The sequence below is a fragment of the Giraffa tippelskirchi genome, chromosome 5 (genome assembly GCF_054371585.1).
Source record: "Giraffa tippelskirchi isolate mGirTip1 chromosome 5, T2T-mGirTip1v1.2.pri, whole genome shotgun sequence".
Classification (NCBI taxonomy): domain Eukaryota; kingdom Metazoa; phylum Chordata; class Mammalia; order Artiodactyla; family Giraffidae; genus Giraffa; species Giraffa tippelskirchi.
Window position 1 is genome coordinate 126,126,692 of NC_137279.1, and position 18,928 is coordinate 126,145,619.

At 38.5% G+C, this 18,928-nt stretch overlaps 1 long non-coding RNA gene across 2 annotated transcripts in view; it reads right to left on the reverse strand.

The window, feature by feature from the left end:
• The window catches only part of LOC145504894 (uncharacterized), a 387,770-nt gene that overhangs the window by 341,062 nt on the left and 27,780 nt on the right, over nt 1-18,928 (reverse strand). The window contains exon 5 of one of the 2 annotated variants that reach the window (XR_014052569.1): nt 12,251-15,162. The exons of the other annotated variant lie outside the window; for it this stretch is intronic. This is a non-coding gene — a long non-coding RNA (uncharacterized LOC145504894). Of the gene's footprint in view, nt 1-12,250; nt 15,163-18,928 lie in introns of those variants that run through there. 2 annotated transcript variants of the gene reach the window in all.

Sequence of the window (18,928 nt, forward strand, 5' to 3'; positions counted from 1 at the left end):
CTAATCAGCAGTCAACTGGATTGAAGTAAATCAAGGCTCTCACATTTGCCTTCCAAAAAATTATGAAAACTTTTCCAAATTTATGTAAACAAACACTTCAATAATCAAAACAATATGCTGCACTTGGGGGTTTTTTCCTTTTGTTTTATTTCTCATTTTTGTGTCTCTGTGTGCATACTTAAAATAATCCATGGTTTTTTCGCTCTTGGTTAAAAATTGTAATGGTTTTGTACATGATTTCCCCAAGTGAAATTTCCATTGAAAATGGGAAATATTCAATTTCTGTTTTCATAAAGTGGTTTAAAATGCATGACAATTAACAAATGAGTCACAGGCAGCCTCTTCCTGTAAATAATCCACTTCAAGCCAGATTCATCAATTACAGCAAGGATACAATATCCACCCAACCAAATACCCAGATTTCCTAGACTTTGTATATTTTTTGTTTGTTTGCTTTCCTCTTTTCTTTCTATGTATTTTATTCATCAATTGCCTCCAGCAAATTATGACAAAGGTGTCTCCCTTCTCTACTGCCACTTTCCAATCTATACTTAACTGCAGGGTAACAGCAATTGAAGCCATAACTAACAGAACCAGCCTTCTAAATCTGCAAGCTTGGGAAGAATCTCGTATCAGGGTGTTATGTGCTAGATTTAATGTGGATGTTGTAGTCTGAAGCGAAAATTATTTGTACAGCTGGAATATAACATTTGCATAAGTTACAATTAAAAGGGAAAATATAATTACAAATTTTCAACTTAATTTGAATGGTTTTTAAAATGCTCATTTGGCATAGGCAACAGCTTGCAGGCAAACAGAACACACTCTCAGAGTTGCATCCCTTTGTCTGAGTACCAGTAGTGAACTCATTTTGAAGGGTTTGCTTTAACCCCTGAATCCCAACAGTAACCAGCATTTAGAACCTAAGGAACAAGGCACTATTTGTTTTCAGAATAGGATTACAACATACACAGCAATTCATAAATATTTGCATCTTTTAATTGTTTCTAAAAATGAAGTGGCAAGTGGCATCCAACAGTAACGTTATTTCTCCTGTGGAGCGAATGAGCAGTGGAATTTTAACTAGTTTCATTCCCTTTCAGCTCTCAGATCTGAGATCTTTGGTCACATCTCCTGTACAATGTTTTCCTCATATCACAGTCTCTTTAATGGCTTCAGTTTCTGATTTTTTTTTCCCTCCTTAATTACATGTCTTTTTCTTGTAGCTATCTCATACTGAAAGGCATGTCATTCTTCTCAGACCCAGGCTTGTCTAGGTATCCATGTACAGAGTCCATTTGTTCATTTGTTTTCAGAATTTCTTTTCTAAGAATCAAAGGAATTCTTTTATTATCCTCAAACATGAGAATCAAAATTTTCATAGAATACTTATATAACATATTTACTTGAAACCCTGCTTTCTCAAAGTCATGATAACTGTGATTATTGTGTAACATCCATTGTGTGGCATCAGTGAATTTTGAAAAAGAGACAGAGAAAATTATTCCACTCAATCTTTCTTAGAAAAAAAGATGGATTGAAAAAGACATATAAATGGAAAAAATGCTATTATTATAAATCACAAAATTAACTATGCCTTTCTATTTTCCTGTTCCATCTTTTCACAGCTATCTCCAAATAATGAGACACCAGAACATACTCTTGGAAATAAATGAATTATAAAAACTGATCCTTTGTTCTATTTGCCCTGAAATCTGAAAAAGAAACTTTATGGGAAACCAAGGAATATAAAGTAATAATATAACCTTATTTCATCTTTTTCCTGAGAAACCACAAAGGTGCTCATTTGATTGAGGGTATTATTAAATAGTATGATGCTTTTTTAATCACAGCAACCCTGTTTATTTATGGAATAACAAATACAGGACAATGAGAAGCACCACTCCACCTTCAGGAAAATGTACTGCTGCTTCAAATGACTTGCTAAAACTAACAAGGAAACTATCTAAATGATGACCCTGTGGACAGTGAGCTTTTGTGCAACAAACTTACAATAACTTCATCACTCAAAAGTGGAAAATAAGTTAAACATATACATGATAAATAAATATAAATCTTAATTACATTGAAAAACTTCCAATATTTTAATAAGCTTTATCCTGGGGTCTATAAGGTCCTGTCAACCTCCTGGCCCACCAGTGTTCTCATCTCTTTTCTCTTTGATGCATTATGGATAATTGTTTCAGACCCTAAGTTTAGATTCAAAGTCATAAGCCAGAAGTAGACCATTTCCTAGAGTAAATGGTATTTCCCAAACACTGGAACATTTTTAACACTGGTGAGATCATTTTAGTTGCCAAATATCCAAACATTTTCATTGCTATTTATTTTTTAAAAATATAACTACATCAAACTTGTGATTTCACCAATTTTACTACTTAGAATGACATTGAGGAAAAATATCACAGATGGTATTCAGGCATAGCAAAGTCATGAAAGAAGTTCTTTACTGTCTGAGCCACCAGGGGGCTCGAAAGAGATACTAAAATGACTGAAGTTTAGGAAACAGTATCCTAAAATATCACTTCTCCATCAGGGACTGAGTTCTTAAATTTTTTAGGAAAAAAGAAATCTTTTTCAAAAATAAATTTAGAAGGAAATTAAAACCCCAAGGAAGAGTAAATTATTTTTAAATTTTATTCTTCTCTTTGGTTCATGGAAGACATTTCTCAAAAAGAGTAAAAGAACTACAGCACAGTGACTTTTCTTGAATGTAGAAAGTCAGTTCGAAACAGGCGTTCTCAGTGAGATATGGGAGTTTTTCCAGAAGGAACCTCACAACAGGCCAAGACCGGAAGGGATAAAGAAGAGACTCTGCCAAGTTGAGGGTATGGTACAGGTTGCTTCTTGTACCTCAGAAAGTCATGTCAGGGCAGGAAGGGAGGGATGCTAACCATCATATGAGGGTTGCCTGGAAAGAGACCCTGGGCGGAGCTCCCAGAGGTGGAAGCAAACAGGAGAACTGGAGCTTGCCAGCCCTCCCAGCTCCGCATCTCCTGCTCTTCCCCTCTTCCCTCACTCCTTCTCTTCCCTGCCCTTCTTTATCTCCTCTTCTCCCTTCACCAACTGAATTGTTAAAAAAAAAAAAAAAAAAGAAAGTGTTATTTGCTTAGTCATGTTGAACTTTTGCGAACTAACTGCAACAACACAAAAATATGCTTTTTCATTATTGAATGTCTTTATATACAGCTTTCTGTTTTCTCTTGAGTTTCAAATGTGCATGATTTCAAAGTTTTATATTTCTAGTTTTCCGAAAGGGTTACAATCAGGCTTAAAAATGACCCTAAACTAGTTTTCGCTTGTATGTTGTTCTAAGAAAAATAGTTTGTATGATTCAGTGCCAACACCCACCACCAAGATTGAAAATAGAGTGATAATCAGAGCTGAAGCAAAAGGATCCATTTTCCTCTCTTGGTAGGAAGAGCTTTTGTTGTTGTTTATTAGCTAAGTTGTGTCCGACTCTTTTGTGACCCCGTGGACTGTAGCCCACCAGGTTCCTCTGTCCATGGAATTTCCCAGGCAAGAATACGGGAGTGGGTTGTCATTAGAGTAATACATGTAATATAGGAATAATTAATGGAGTGGAAGAATCATTGTGTTTTGTTGCTCTTTGTAGCATCCTGAAGAAGTTATGCCATTCTGAGCAGTAAAATCAAAGTCTAGAGTAATTCACTATTAAGAGAAAATAGATCATTCTTTTAAAATGTTTCTATATACCCCTTTTTCATATAAACTATATACCTACAGCAAGCGTCAGAATGAATGGGTGGATAGACAGGGCTTTTCATTCCAAATTCCTCAGAACCCTGCAGCTGCTTGGGTGCAGGGTGGAGAATCCATTGCGGAGGGAAAGTGGGATCATGTGGAAAGCTCTCCATGTTCCACCCCCCTCTACCCCCAAGGAAACTCCACTGCTACCCATTTTATATATGGAAGTTATTGCAGATTTCATTTTTTAAAAAGGATTCCATGGTTTTTAAAATTTGGAAAATCATAGGAATAAAAAAGTTCATGTGCCTGGATTGACCCTGGGAAAATGGAAAAGGATACACAGATGGTGAATGTTTCCTTAGTCTAATAGCTCCATTTTAATTCTTTAAAAGACTATATCTTGCTCTTCTGTGACTTTGGAAATTAGTCCCTACTCTCTCTGTCTCCTACTCCTTGGGAGGAGGAGGGTCACATAGATCAAATTGATTGGGCTACTCTCCCGTTACAGTTTTATTTAAATTTGTCAAATATTAATAACTAAGATCTCTGTTCTGACAAGAGCCAGACAAGTTTAAATATTTCTTACAGACAGAGCTGGCAAAATTCAAAAGCTGTTGGGGTGAAAGCAACTCATTAATTTCAATGGGCATTTGAGTCCCAAAGGGAAGACATACATCATCATCAGAGCATTGTGATGTCACAGAAGAACTTCATTAGTGTGTCTGTTAGAAGACAGCCATGAGAGTTAAGTAAAACAAAATGTAAATAACTTCTTAATTAGGTGTCCATGAAAACTTGAGAGTCTCCAGAGTCACTAGAGATGACCATGCTTGGCTTGCAGCTTTTTAGACTGAGGGTTAGTGCTGTCATAACCTTCTGTCACAGCTGGAAGGTGGCTGGGAGATTCCACGTAGGTCCCCAGAAAACAGGGTGACGTGGATGAAGCATTCAAGACAATCAGAAGTGACTTCATCCACATGGTTGAGGTCCTCTAGAGCAGTAGTTCTACAACTTCTTGGGGCCACTCCAGGAGAACAGAATATTTAGGAATCACTCTACTTACGCTGAAGCAGGGGTTGGAGGAGGCATAGACAGAGACAACTTTTTCAAAAGGAGTGACAAAATGGAACAGTTGCATGTAAAACAGGAGATTGGAACATTCCTTCACACTATATATAAAAATAAACTCAAAGTGGATTAAAGACCTAAATGTATGATCTGAAACCATAAAACTAGAAGAGAACATAGAACACTGTTTATAGAAACAGTAGTGGTTTTTTTCTGGATCTGTCTACAAAGGCAAAATAAATAAAAGCTAAAATAAACAAATGGGACTTAATTAAACTTTAAAGCTTTTGCACAGCAAAAGGAACCACTAGCAAAACTAAAAATAACCTGCAGATTGAGAGAAAATATTTGTAAATGCTATGACTGACATGGAGTTAATGTCCAAAATACGTAAACAGCTCATACAACCCAATATCAAAAAAAACAAAAAGCAAAAAACCCTAAAACAACCCAATCGAAAAATGGGCAAAAAAAAAAAAAAAAAAGAAAAATGGGCAGAAGATCTGAATAGACATTTTTTCTGAATAAGACATACAGAAGGCCAACAACAGGCAAATGAAAAGATGTTCAATATCACTAATTACTAAAGAGATATAAATCAAAAACAACAATAAAATGAAAATCTTCTCACATCTGTCAGAATGGCTATCATCAAAAAATCTACAGAAAAGCGAATCCTCCAACAGTGTTGGTGGGAATGCACTGTTGGTGCAGCCACTATGGAAAACAGTATGGAGGGTTCCCAAAAAACTAAAAATACTGCAGTCCATGAGATCGCAAAGAGTCGGACATGACTGAGCGACTGAATTGACTGACTGACTGACTGACCTTATGACCTAGTAATTCCACTCCTGGGGATATATTCCAAAATTCTCCACTAATTTGAAAAGATACAAGCACCCCAATGATTATAGCAGCACTATTTACAATAGCCAAGATATGAAAGGAATCCAAGTGTCCTTCAACAGACAAATGGATAAAGATGTGAGATGTGTGTATGTGTGCATAATAGAATACTACTAAGTCTTAAAAAGGAATGACATCCTGCCATTTGCAGCAATGTAGATGGACCTAGAGAATATTATGCTTATTGTGAATTAAGTCAGTCAGAGAAAGACAAATACTGTAAGATATCACATACATGTGGAATCTAAAAAATAATACAAATAAATGTATGTACAAAACAGAAACAGACTCACAGATGTAGAAAACAAACTAGTGACAACTGAAAGGAGGAGAAGCAAGTTAGGCATATGGGATTAAGAAATACAAACTATTGTGTATAAACTAGATAAGCAACAAAATATATTGCATAGCACAGGGAATTATAGCCATTATCTTGTAATAACATTTAATGAAGTATAATCTGTAAAAATCCTGAATCACTGTGTTATATATCTGAAAACAATATTGTAAATCAACTATACTTCAACTTTAAATAAAGAATGATGAAAATGAAACTTATTTCAATATAGGGCATTTTAACTATTTATTTCACATTAGAACCATGAAGACAGAGTCCTGTCCCTATCAATATTATAAGAAGTTAGTCCACAAAATACCCAGAGGCTAAGCAGACATCAAGTAGACTTTGAACCACAGGTTGAAAATCTCCACTTGACAGCTCTTTTCTGTCTAGATTAACATGTTAGAGCTGTTGCTAGTTCCCTCCACCCTTCCACCCTCCACCCTTGCCTACAAAATTGCTTAACATGTGCAAGGCCCTTCAGGATCCAACCCATTCTCCTTTCCCAGCCTTTCATCTCATTGCAACTTAACCTGTACCCTGTCTTATAGGCCAGTCTGTACTGGTCCTTTGGTTTAGGTATATTCTTTTATCCAAAACCTCTGGATAGCAAATCATATTCATCTTTCAGAATCAAGTTCAAATTTCACCTCCTTACCTGAAGAATTCATGACTCTTTCTTTGTGTTACAGACACTATCCAAGCAACTACTTTAACATCTTATTTAGAAAAGAGTGTGGGGAAAGCAGCTTTTCCCTGAGACTGAGGTCAGCCACACCTGCACAGACCTAAAAAATCAATAGTGTGCATCCAGGGATCCCTGCACACAGGGCACTGAAGGAGTAGCTGACTAGTCCCACAGTGGCAGGGGAGGGGAGATTTAGAGTACCACGTGGTATTGGCCTCTTGTTATCTGTCCCCAGTCTAACTCCATGAACACATGGTCAGATCTTTACAGACTGATGGTTTAAGAGCATTAATTCTGAAGCTCAGTGTGCCTAGATTCAAATATCAGTCCTGTCACTTATGAGTTGCCTTGAGCAACTCAGTTAATCTCTCCAGGCTCAGTGGAGATGATAATAACTGTGTTCCTGCTTCATGAGACTATCATGAGGCTTATACATATTAGCATATATACAGCTTTCCAGCAGTACCCATCATACAAGCGTCATATAACATACCCATCATATAACAAGCATCAGCTGTTATACTTAGGGAGAGATGGCAATTAAGTAAAAAATTAAAATGCTGTAAGGCCTTGGGGCACATACAGCACTAATTCAGAATTCCTGAGCTGAGAGAAAACAGAGGACCACCATAGAACAGAGGCAGTGTGGCACTCAGAAGTAATGGCATCTAGTGGGACTAGCAGTCATCATAGCCTCAGCAGAAGGCTTAGGTGCTTCACAGAGGCAGCAGCCCTCAGAGAGAGCCATCCTCCACAGAGACGGCAGCAGGGCCCAGCACAAGCAATGGCTGTCACCATGCAGTCTCCATGGTTACCCACAGGTGGTGTCACAAGATATCTAAAGTGTCCAGAGGGTGCCAAGCAATGCAGTAGAAGTGACAGAGGAGCCTGGATGAAGTGAGGACACCAGTGTACCTGGTAACAGTGTCAGCAAAGGCAGTGATGACAACATTTGTTGTTGTTGTTGTTTAGCTGCTCAGTCATACTGACTCTTTGCAGCCCCATGGACTGTAGCCTGGCAGGCTCCTCTTGCCTGGAATTCTTCAGGGAAGAACTCTGGAGTGGGTAGCCTTTCCCTTCTCCAGGGGATCTTCCCTGACCCAGGGATCAAACCCGGGTCTCTTGCATTATAGGCAGATTCTTTACCATCAGAGTAACCAGGGCAGCCTGATAATAACAAACGAGGGGGCAATACTCAGTGGACACCACAGTCTGAGACATCAGCCCAACTCACATGCCCGTGGAACACATTCCCTGAGGTCAACCAGGAATGTGTGGGGGGTTTGATTTGCCAGGGTACAGAGGCCCTCTAGGAGTCCAATGTGATGAATCCCTCAAATTGTCATTGGTGTGACCGCTTTTTTTCAGAAGGAAAATACTGAGACATCATGAAAAGCACATGCCTTGGTTTCAGATAGGCCTGTGCTCTATTCAAATGAACATATTTGAGTGTGTGTGCTAAGTCACTTTAGTCATGTCCAACTCTGTGCAATCCTGTGTGCCTGCCAGGCTCCTTTGTCCATGGGATTCTTCAGGCAAGAATACTGGAGTGGATTGCCATGCCCTCCTATAGGGGATCTTCCTGACCCAGGGATCGAACACATGTCTCTTACATCTCCTGCATTGGCAGACAGGTTCTTTACCACTGGTGCCACCTGGGAAGGCTGAAGATATTTACAGAGCATCTATTCTGTGCCTCGGGCTCTGCTATAGTTCGTAGAAATACCACAGTGAGCAGGCAAAAAACTCCTTCTCACACAGAGCCTACCTTATAGCAGGGACACAGACAATAAAGTAAGAAATCAAGTTAATGAAATCTTTTCTGTTTGAGAGCTGTGAAGGCAGTAAAGCTGATGATCTGGTGTTCAGGTGGGATAGAGGCACCTCCTTAAATACAGCAGTCAATTAAAGTCTCTCATTCACAGTGAGGATGGGTGGCCAGAATGGCAGCTCAGGGGTTCTGGAGACAGAGAGTGGGACCCTAAGTTTTGGAGACTTGACATACTGGAGGAACAAAAGGAAGAACAAAGTCCACAACAGAAGTCAGCAAACTGGTCTGTGGGCCAAATCCAGCCTGTTACCTGTGTATATAAATGAAGTTTTATTGGAACATTTGTTCACCTATTATCTGTAGCTGTTTTTGTGCTGTCATAGCAGAGTTGAGTAGCTGCAACACAAACTATATGGCTTGAAAAACCTATAATATTTGCTCTCTGGTCCTTTACAGAAAAAAAGTGTGCTGATCACTGGTCTAAAGCCTAGCAAATGAGCTTGAGTGAGAGCAGTGGGAACAGAAATTTAGGGGGTACTGAGGGACAGCAAACTGCAGGATACCATAAACCATGGCAAAGAACTTGGGTTACATTCTACGCTTAATGAAAAACCGTTGGAAGGGTCCAAGCAAGGGAGACACGTGATCTGATTAATGTTCTCCACTCTGGGAGCTGTGTGGAGACAGACTGTAGAGACAACCTGGCAGCAGGAAAACAAGCTAGACAGATATCATAGAGCCCAGGGAGAGAACACGTTATCGTGGCTGAGAATGGCAGCCGTGCAGATGGGGACATATAGTCAAGACGTATTATCTCAGGTATAACAAATTTGAGGATCCCAACTCAGTTGTATAACCTTAGGCAAGTTACTCAAACTCTTTCAGCCTCACTTCCTTGTGAGTAAAACCCTCAGAGCACTATTGTGTGGATTAAATTACAAAATGCACCCGAGGTACCTGTCAAAAAATGTGTTCAATCAATGTTGGCTGTTATTCTTGCTGTTGTTGGTGTTGTTGACAGGGCAGGCCTATGGAAAACTAGGTCACAGCATGTACCTCGTTGTGTGAGCAGCGCCCTTCTCTCTCTGACCAGACTGGTGCTTTCCCCAGAGACAGGGAAGTAGTTATTCATCTTTATATTCCCAAAACTGTGTCTGGCACATGGTGGATGTTTAATAAATGTATATTGATTTAACTATTAAGGTTTGAGGTTATTTTTGAAGAAAGGAAAGATGTTTTTCATTCTGCCATTTTTTACCAGAAGTGTTTCGTTTCTAGGATTGATGAGGTACATTTTTATGACACGGATCATTCTGAAGATACAGAGATAGTTGTATCTAAAGAGAGCTAGTACTTCACATCCCATCCATTGCAAAGGGAAACTCAGATACTGTGCCCCAGGAAGCCTCTAACCTGATGAGATATGTCAACGATTACAATTATATATTAAATCTAGACTAAAAAGTCACCACGCACAAGAAATTCAATCATGTCAGATGCTTCTGCATATAAAAAAGCTATGAATTGTTTGAGAGTATCACACTGTTTTCAGACATTTATTTCAAACTAGTTGGACATTCTGATCCCTCATCCAGCCTTAATTTTTATTATTATCTTTTTTCTTTTATTGAGTCATTATTCTGCCTATAATTGAGATTTCAGATTTCTTTGCAACTTTCTTAATTCTTTGACACTACCACTTATGAAGAAAGTCTGGAAAATTTCCCTTCATAAAGGAGTTAAATTTTCTCATCATAAAGTGATCGATACTATCTAAACAATTATTTCAGGTGAAATTAAATATGTCATCCATAAATAGGTTCACATTTTGTGACATTTTAATTTTTTTTAAGAGGGGTGAAATACTGTGGTGGTTTTACAATACAAAATTATAAAACCCTAAATGGGCCATATCAAACAAAATGTTACATTACCTGTTGTATTCACAGTAGCTACACGTGTCTTTACTATGTACCTGTTGATATATCTAAAAAGTAGCTAGAATTTCTTTAAAATTAGAATAAGCTAGGATGAGAAAATATCTCAGCTGTGGTCACCAAATCATAGCAGTACTATACAAAGTTATCAATTTAGCGGACAAACTCTAAACGTATGGGAAACTGACAATAACAAAAATATTTAAAATAATAGGACATGAAAGAAGAAAATCCCTTATAATAGTTAAAAAAAAAAAAAAGTAAGAAAGAAAGAAATCCCTGGAACATCAGAGAGCAGCCACGAGAAGGGAGATTTTTTTTTTAACACGAAGTCTGGCATCTCACAAATAACGTATGTTCCATATTATGTGGCAGTTGCTATGGTAACAACCTTTATTTTCTGAAACAGTACACAGATGTGTACAACATACTAACTTGCTGGTTATAAATTACAGCTTTTCCCATAGTTCAATAACTTAAGAATTCTACACTTTCAAAATCTCAGAAGTTCTGTTGTTATTAAATTTCTCTTATGAGATAATTTTCTGTGTACTTTCAAAATGAGAGTGTTCCCAAATAGGCCAAGAGAATGGAGGGATGAGAAAATGGGGTATATCCGAGAACAGCAGCAGACTGAGTACTGTTTTCCACAGAGTCTGGATGAAACCCACTGAAAGGAGGAGAAAATTATTTTAATTAATTAGGCGTCATGTACAATAGCGATGAGAAATCAGTTGCTAGCAAAATGATGTTACAAATAAAGTTATGAACTGATTTCTTATTACAAGGTGCCATATTTGCAGTTTTTAAATAAATGAATATTATTTCTTAGAAATGTTACAAGCATTAATATAGTTTTATAAGCTGCAACAGTGTGGGGAGTGAATTAGCCTGACTTCAAAGGAAGTTTTCTGAATCTCAAAAAGGCCTGAGTCTGGGAGAAAATTTATATTACTATATTTAACCAGGAATTACCATCCTTTTGTCAGGTTACAAAACAAAAGACAGATTTTGACTGATTGGAATTTTCATGTAAGTATGTATAGAAACAAATCATAGAAAACTTGAGTTCTGTAAATAGCTTTTTTCCTACTCCAAAAATTTATGTTTTCTATATGCTGGATCTGACTGTTTTTCTTTAGACAAGTTCTCTCTGCAGATTCTCAAACCTTATCTAAAAGAGTCATCTCTGCAGCATTTATCAGGTTAAAATTTATTAACTGAGAAACGCATTTGAAAACAAAGTTTTTAGTTTAGCCTTTACAGTTAAAATCTATCTGCCTAAAACAAGAAAAGTGTTTCTAATAATCAAAAAAGGTGTAAGCATCCTTATATAAAAAGTAACAAAGCACCCCTAATTTAGCAACTCCAGAAATTACTCTGCTAACGGATTTTCCTACCAAACGTAAAACACTTGGAAATGCTATTTCAAGTCACAATACTTTTACATTCAAATTCAAAATTGTCTTATAGCAGCAAAGACTGTATGAGAAACAACTGAACACTGTGCAAATAAGAACAAATCATTTTGAAGAGCTTGCACCATTAAATTGTTATTAAAATTTTTTCTAATGCTTTCCACTCACGCTCCTTCCTGTATCTTCCCAAGATAAATTATAAACAGGACCATGACTAATCCACTCAAATTCTTAGGTTATCAGAGAGAGTTAAATTATCACCTAATGGGGCCTCTGAGGCTAGAACTTGGAACCTGTAGAAAAAGCGTACTGCACTGCTAGATGCATTTTAAAAGTATTACTTAAATTACATTTAAGTCATCAGATAATTACGAACTTTCTTCTCTCTTATATTTATCTGGCATATTTATTGAATTGCACAGTATGCTTTTACAATAAAGTGCTTTTTACATTGCCGCCTTTGTTCATCCAAAATAAAACTGACAGTTATCCTTTTATAAGCTATTCCGAGAACATTTTCTCTTCTTTGAAGCTGATTGATGCACTACTTTAAATGTTCCTGCAAATATCTTTTCAATTCAAGTTTTTGCATAATGTAATAAGAAGATAAAAGAATTCCATACTTCGACAAGAGACATTACAATGCAAGTAGAGACATTATCAAGGGCATTAACATGCTCCTAATAGCAATAAAACCTTTTAACTGTCTGATGTAGAACATGCTCCCACCAAACCACCACATATTATGGTAATTGGCTCCAATTTCTGACTCTTACATTGTAAAGTTACAAAGAGTTAGGTAGAACTGAAAAACAAATCTAGAATACTCATCTTGTTAGCATTCCCATTATCAAATGTTTGCATTCTACCTTGAACAAGGGCTGGTCTGGTCGGTTGCACCATTCTTCACTATGTTATCATATTTTTGCATCCTGTCTCATTTTTATTCCTCCTGACTCTGATAAAAACACATGTTTTTTCCCAAATAACCCTTTCTAACTCCAAAACATCACAGTAACACAGATAGCATTTCCCTCAGAATTTCAGTGTAACAAACGTGTTCTCCGTGCATGTCTGTGTCACATCTCATTCACTTTATGTGTTCTCTCATCACAGGAAGATACAATAGGGAAAAATATTCCACGAGGACGCTTTGATTTTTCTTTACAACACACTACTAAATTAAATGAGTAGCCTTTCCAACCTGGCCGAGAGGAAATATAATTTCAAACTAAACTTGAGCCCAGATACTGTTATTAAATAGCAAAGAAAAAAGAGTTCTTGGCACTCTTTCTCTTAGATGGGGAGCAGGGCAATGGGGAATTGACACAAGTCAGTCCTTGGTGATTAACCTGCAGTTTATGCTTGTGTTTCCAGGTGACGTGCCCATCATGCAGGAAGCTTCTCAGAGGCTGTGGCGAGCAGCCTGTCTGCTTTGAGAAGTGCAGATCTATCAGGATCCAGAATCAGGCTCTGAAAAAGCTGTCATTTCATGTCTCTAAAACAGCCTCTGATTTAATGTACAAGATGTCAAGAAGTAAAGGACAATAAAATAAAAGCCAAAAAGGAGAACTATTTCAATTAAGAGGCATTTCTAAACCAATTGTTGGAAATCACGTAAAATAAAAGCTGTCAGAATCAATCTGTGTTTAAAGGTTGATTTCTGTGGTGCTTACATGCAACTTGCAAGGCAGGAAAAAAATACAAATTATTAACAGAGAGATCTAACCTTAAAAACTCCTTTCTCATGAGATAGATATTTGGTTATTAAACGTTTCTAATGGATCTAGGGAAAGCATGTGTATGACGGGTGGTGGGATTTGGAGAGAGAAGACAAGAAACAAATCCTCATACGTAAAAAAAAAAAGTCACAAAGATAAGCTCCAGTCCTATAAGAACAAGGAGTTTCACGCATTTCCAAGAATTTAATATTTTGATTGCCAATAATTAAAAACCTCATATAAGACTCTAGGAATTTCCCTTTTATTGCCATGATTTTTCCAATAGTGTTCGAATGTCCTTTCCAGAGAAAGACAAATATTTCTTCAAGGACTGACCTATCACCCCAGTAATCAAATATCTTAAAGGTGAATTGAGAAAAAAAATCTTTATGAAATTTGAGGCAACCTTTAATCTAACAGTATAATAATATTAAATAAAGATATAAGCATTACCAAAAATAAATAAAATTCTGCCCCATATGACTTCATGTTATGGAAGAAGCAAATTTTACTTCTATTTGTCTAAAAAATATGCTGTTTAAGAAACATGCATTATAACTTCAACTTGCTACTGTCCTTAGGATTTTTATGATGTGATGCTTTTTATTCTACATTTTCTATTAAGAGAGATATTGGACAAGAAACGAATAGATGAATTCACTTGCTATCCCCATCTGATTTGTATATTTCAGGGATATATCCCTTCAATGGTCTATTTCTGGTTCCTTTGTATAAAAAAGAAATTAAGTTTCTCTGAAGAGAATACTGTAAAGAAGAAAATTCACTGCCTCATCATCAAATTGAGAAGTTCTCTAAAAGTAAGTCTTCCAGAAGCATGAGAGAAACAGACTAAGTATTGCCTCCAATCAAAAGAAGGAAAATTACAAAATCAACTCACTCATGATATCCTTAATATACTTAAAAGAGATAAAATCCCACTGATGCCCCTAAAAATAAAAATGGAGGAAAGGGCAACTTTATTGATTCCTTACAAACCAACAAACATGTAGCTTATTGATAATACTAAACACCATCTAAGCCTTTAGTGATTTTCATCTGAAAGTCTGCCTCTGAATGAAGGTTTAAATCATCGTATTAATATATTAGGGGGGAAATTATCACGGGAGACACTGGAAATTAATTAAAAAGCCTGCACTCAGTTTGTTTGTGAGAGAAGATAAATATCACACATGGGAAAAGATGCCTGACAACCGCCATAGTTTTCAGATCCAAAATTAGACCCTGACAGCTATGTCTTTGTACGACTCTCCTTGGGGTATGATATGCAGAGATTTAGAATATAAAGATTTCTGAGAGAAGTATTTATTACTGACACTTCCGAAACATTCCATGTGTGGCATCACAAAGCATGCTCCACCTCAGACAGACATGTCAGGTTTTCTTCCAAGATTTTCTTTTTTTTTCCTATTCCTCTTCCCCCATTCCCATCCCTCCCTCCCCATCCAACACCATCCCCCTTCTCCTCCAAAACATGGGTTTTTTTAAGAAGTTCAACAGCAGCCCCTGGTGGAGTTCAGCAGTCATTTCAGCCTGAGCACAGTTAGAGAAACTCCATCCATCCTGTCAATAAAAAGAAAAGTATATCCATGTGTATATTACCACATCTGCGTGCTGTTACCACAGGTCAGAGATCAGAAAAGACCCCGAATGTACAAATGCTGTGTTTTGTGATGATAATTTCAGCCAATTTCAGTAGCTGGAATTTTGAAAAAAATATATATGTCACAAACAATAAACATCTGTCTCCAATGTCACATTCATTTTATGCATGAAGACCAATAATTAACTGCTTGTGAATAATGCTTACTGAAGAGTGCAAGAAACTAAGAGGCTCCACACATGCGAGCCGGTGATCACCATTTTGTTTAGCTCCTGTTGTGACAGATGAACAAAGTAAGCTACACACTTTGCAAAATAAGCTACACAAAGTGACAGTTCTATTCAAAGGAAGGAGTTCTCTGGGTCAGAGCTCAGGAAGCACCCAAGACTGGCCCCATCAAAACACAAGCTGGACTTACAAAAGAGCCCAAAAAATGCTCTTCAGAGCGACCGCGATATTCCTTTCCCTGCATAGTTGGCAGCCCAGATCCTCATTTAGGGGCCAAGGGGAGCTTAGCGGCTCCTTGCATAGGCAGGATAAGTCCGTGCTTCACGAAAGTGCTTGATAGAGAGGCTCAAATCCAGCTACCCTTCCTGTAGAACCATCTGCCTAGAGCACAGTCACCTTTTTCTCAGCATAAAGGCATGGCTCAGTTGCTAAAGCCCTGTACCTTTGGGGCTGCATCACAGCAAAGAGATTGCTTTTTCCTAATTCACACAAAGGCGCCATGTCAGTTCCTGGTGGCCCTCATGGCCACCTCATGGCAAGCCGAGGGAAAACTACACCCTGAAGAAGTTTGTTTGCCTGGCTGAGATTCTCAAGCATGCCAGGGCTGGGGGACCTGGTGAGCATTCACCCACTGTGGCTCATGTTAGGACAAATGAACAACTGAAAATTACCCCAAAAGACCCAAAGGTTTACTTGCATAAATTTATTCAATATCTTTCACCTGTATATTTAGATTTTCTCTTCCTAAACAATGCAGTTTATTAACAGGAAAAACAAATAGTATTTTTAAAGCTTAAAATAGCTCTATGATAAATATGGGAATAGAATAGATATTAATTTATATGAAAAACTGATTTTTAAATATTGAAAACATTGTGCTTCACATTAGCCCTTCACTTGTCCCTAAGGTCACTTGGAGCTCTTGACTAATCTCAGGTGAAACTGAATCAGGGAGCTAATTTGTTGAGACTAGAGATTACCCCATGATAAGTCACTTCAGTTTAGTACAGTTCAGTCACTCAGTCATGTCCGACTCTTTGCAACCCCGTGGACTGCAGCACGACAGGCTTCCCTGTCCATCACCAGCTCCCAGAGCTTGCTCAAATTCGTGTCCATTGAGTCAGTGATGCCATCGAACCATCTCATCCTCTGTCGTCCCCTCCTCCTCCTGCCTTCAACCTTTCCCAGCTTCAGGGTCTTTTCCAATGAGTCAGTTCTTTGCATCAAGTGGCCAAAGTATTAGAGCTTCAGCATCAATCCTTCCAACAAATATTCAGGGTTGATTTCCTTTAGGATTAACTGGTTTGATCTCCTTGCAGTCCAAGGGACTCTCGAGAGTCTTCTCCACCACCACAGTTCAAAAGCATCAATTCTTCGGTGCTCAGTTTTCTTTACGGTCCAACTCTCACATCCGTATATGAGTGCTAGAAAAACCATAGCTTTGACTATACAGACCTTTGTTGGCAAAGTGATGTCTCTGCTTTCTAGGTTTGTCATAGCTTTTTTTCCAAGGAGCAAGCATCTTTTAATTTTGTGGCTGCAGTCAATGTCTGCAATGATTTTGGCACCCAAGAAAATGAAATCTGTGACTGTTTCCACTTTATCCCCATCGGTTTGCCATGAAGTGATGGGACCAGATGCCATGATCTTAGTTTTTTGAATGTTGAGTTTTAAGCCAGCTTTTTCACTCTCCTCCTTCACCTTCATCAAGAGGCTCTTTTGTTCCTCTTAGTTTTCTGCCATTAATGTGGTATCATCTGCATAACATGCAGAGTCCTAAAAGACGCAGTAGGTCACTTGGTTGGTTTCCTATAGGAATGGCTTTTGCTTGAAGTCTTACAGAAATATTACAAATTAACTACAGAAAAGAGGGTGAGAGGCCAATTATGGAGGAGAATCACTCTAATCCAAGGGGTGAAAGTGTAAAACTCCATAGTATATCCAAAGCACTTGGGCAGCTTGGTAGGGCCAGAGCATAAAGAGCAAGATGGTGAATGACAGAGTAGAGGTTGCAGAAGAGAGTAAAGGCAGCCATGGAGAGCCTGTCTGTCCTTCTAAGAAAGCTAGAACAGTCCTATAGGTCACAGGGAACAATGAAAAGACTTATTTAAGGTGTGGTGTAGCTGGGAGAAGAATGAAACTGGTCAAGGATTTGTTGTAATTAACTCACGAGAAAGAGGATCAGTTCAGTTCAATCACTTAGTTGCTCAGCCTTCTTTATGGTCCAACTCTCACACGCGTACATTACTTTGGAAAAACCATAGTTTTCCTTGAATGTACATTACTTTGGAAAAACCATAGTTTTCCTTGAATCCTGAAGGTGGAAATGGGGTTGGAGAGGAAAGTGTCAGAAACAGTCAGAGGCCCCAGCGGAGGGCAGTGAGTGACGTACTGGCTCTGAGCAGTGAGAAGGCAACCTGCATCACCCCCAGGGTTCAGGGGTAGGAGATGTGGACTGAGGTCACCAAGTGAACTAGAGACGCTGAAGCCAGGATAGGTGGAAGAGAGATGATGATAGGCTGAAGAAGTACTTCTCAAAATTTGTCCTCCAATATCCTCCACTGGCCTCTAGACTCTCCTTGTAACATTGATTATTAATACTGCCTGCAAATGTCCCAGCTGGACAGGACCTCACAGGTTATTAGGTCCACTTGCTTTCAAATTGTGTGCAGTGCGGGTCCTGGAGGCGGCACAGCGGGCAGGGCTCCAGCCTTCCTTCCCTGATCCAACCTAAGAAGTTCCACTTCTACCTACGTGTATGTTAGAATTCTCCAGAAGAGGCAGTTTGAAAAAGAAAGCCGCACATTACAAACCATGGACAACCTCTTGCTTTTTACAGAGAGGAAAATAAGGCCCTCAGAGGTGAAATAACTTGACTACAGACATATGTTAGTAGCAGAGGCTGAGCTAATGTATGATACATAGTTCAAGTTCGAATGTCCTCTATGCTGTGGTTTACTACATGAGCTCAGTTCAGCTCAATTCAGTCGCTCAGTCGTGTCCGACTCTTTGCGACCCCATGAACTGCAGCACACCAGGCCTCCCTGTCCACCACCAACTCCCAGAGTCCACACAAACCCATGTCCATCGAGTCGGTGATGCCATCCAGCCATCTCATCCTCTGTCGTCCCCTTCTCCTCCTGCCCTCAATCTTTCTCAGCATCAGGGTCTTTTCCAATGAGTCAACTCTTCGCATGAGGTGGCCAAAGTATTGGAGTTTCAGCTTCAACATCAGTCCTTCCAATGAACATCCAGGACTGATCTCCTTTAGGATGGACTGGTTGGATCTCTTTGCAGTCCAAGGGACTCTCAAGAGTCTTCTTCAACACCACAGTTCAAAAGCATCAGTTCTTCAGTGCTCAGCTTTCTTCACTGTCCAACTCTCACATCCATACATGACTACTGGAAAAACCATAGCCTTGACTAGATGGACCTTTGTTAGTAAAGTAATGTCTCTGCTTTTAAATATGCTATCTAGGTTGGTCAGAACTTTCCTTC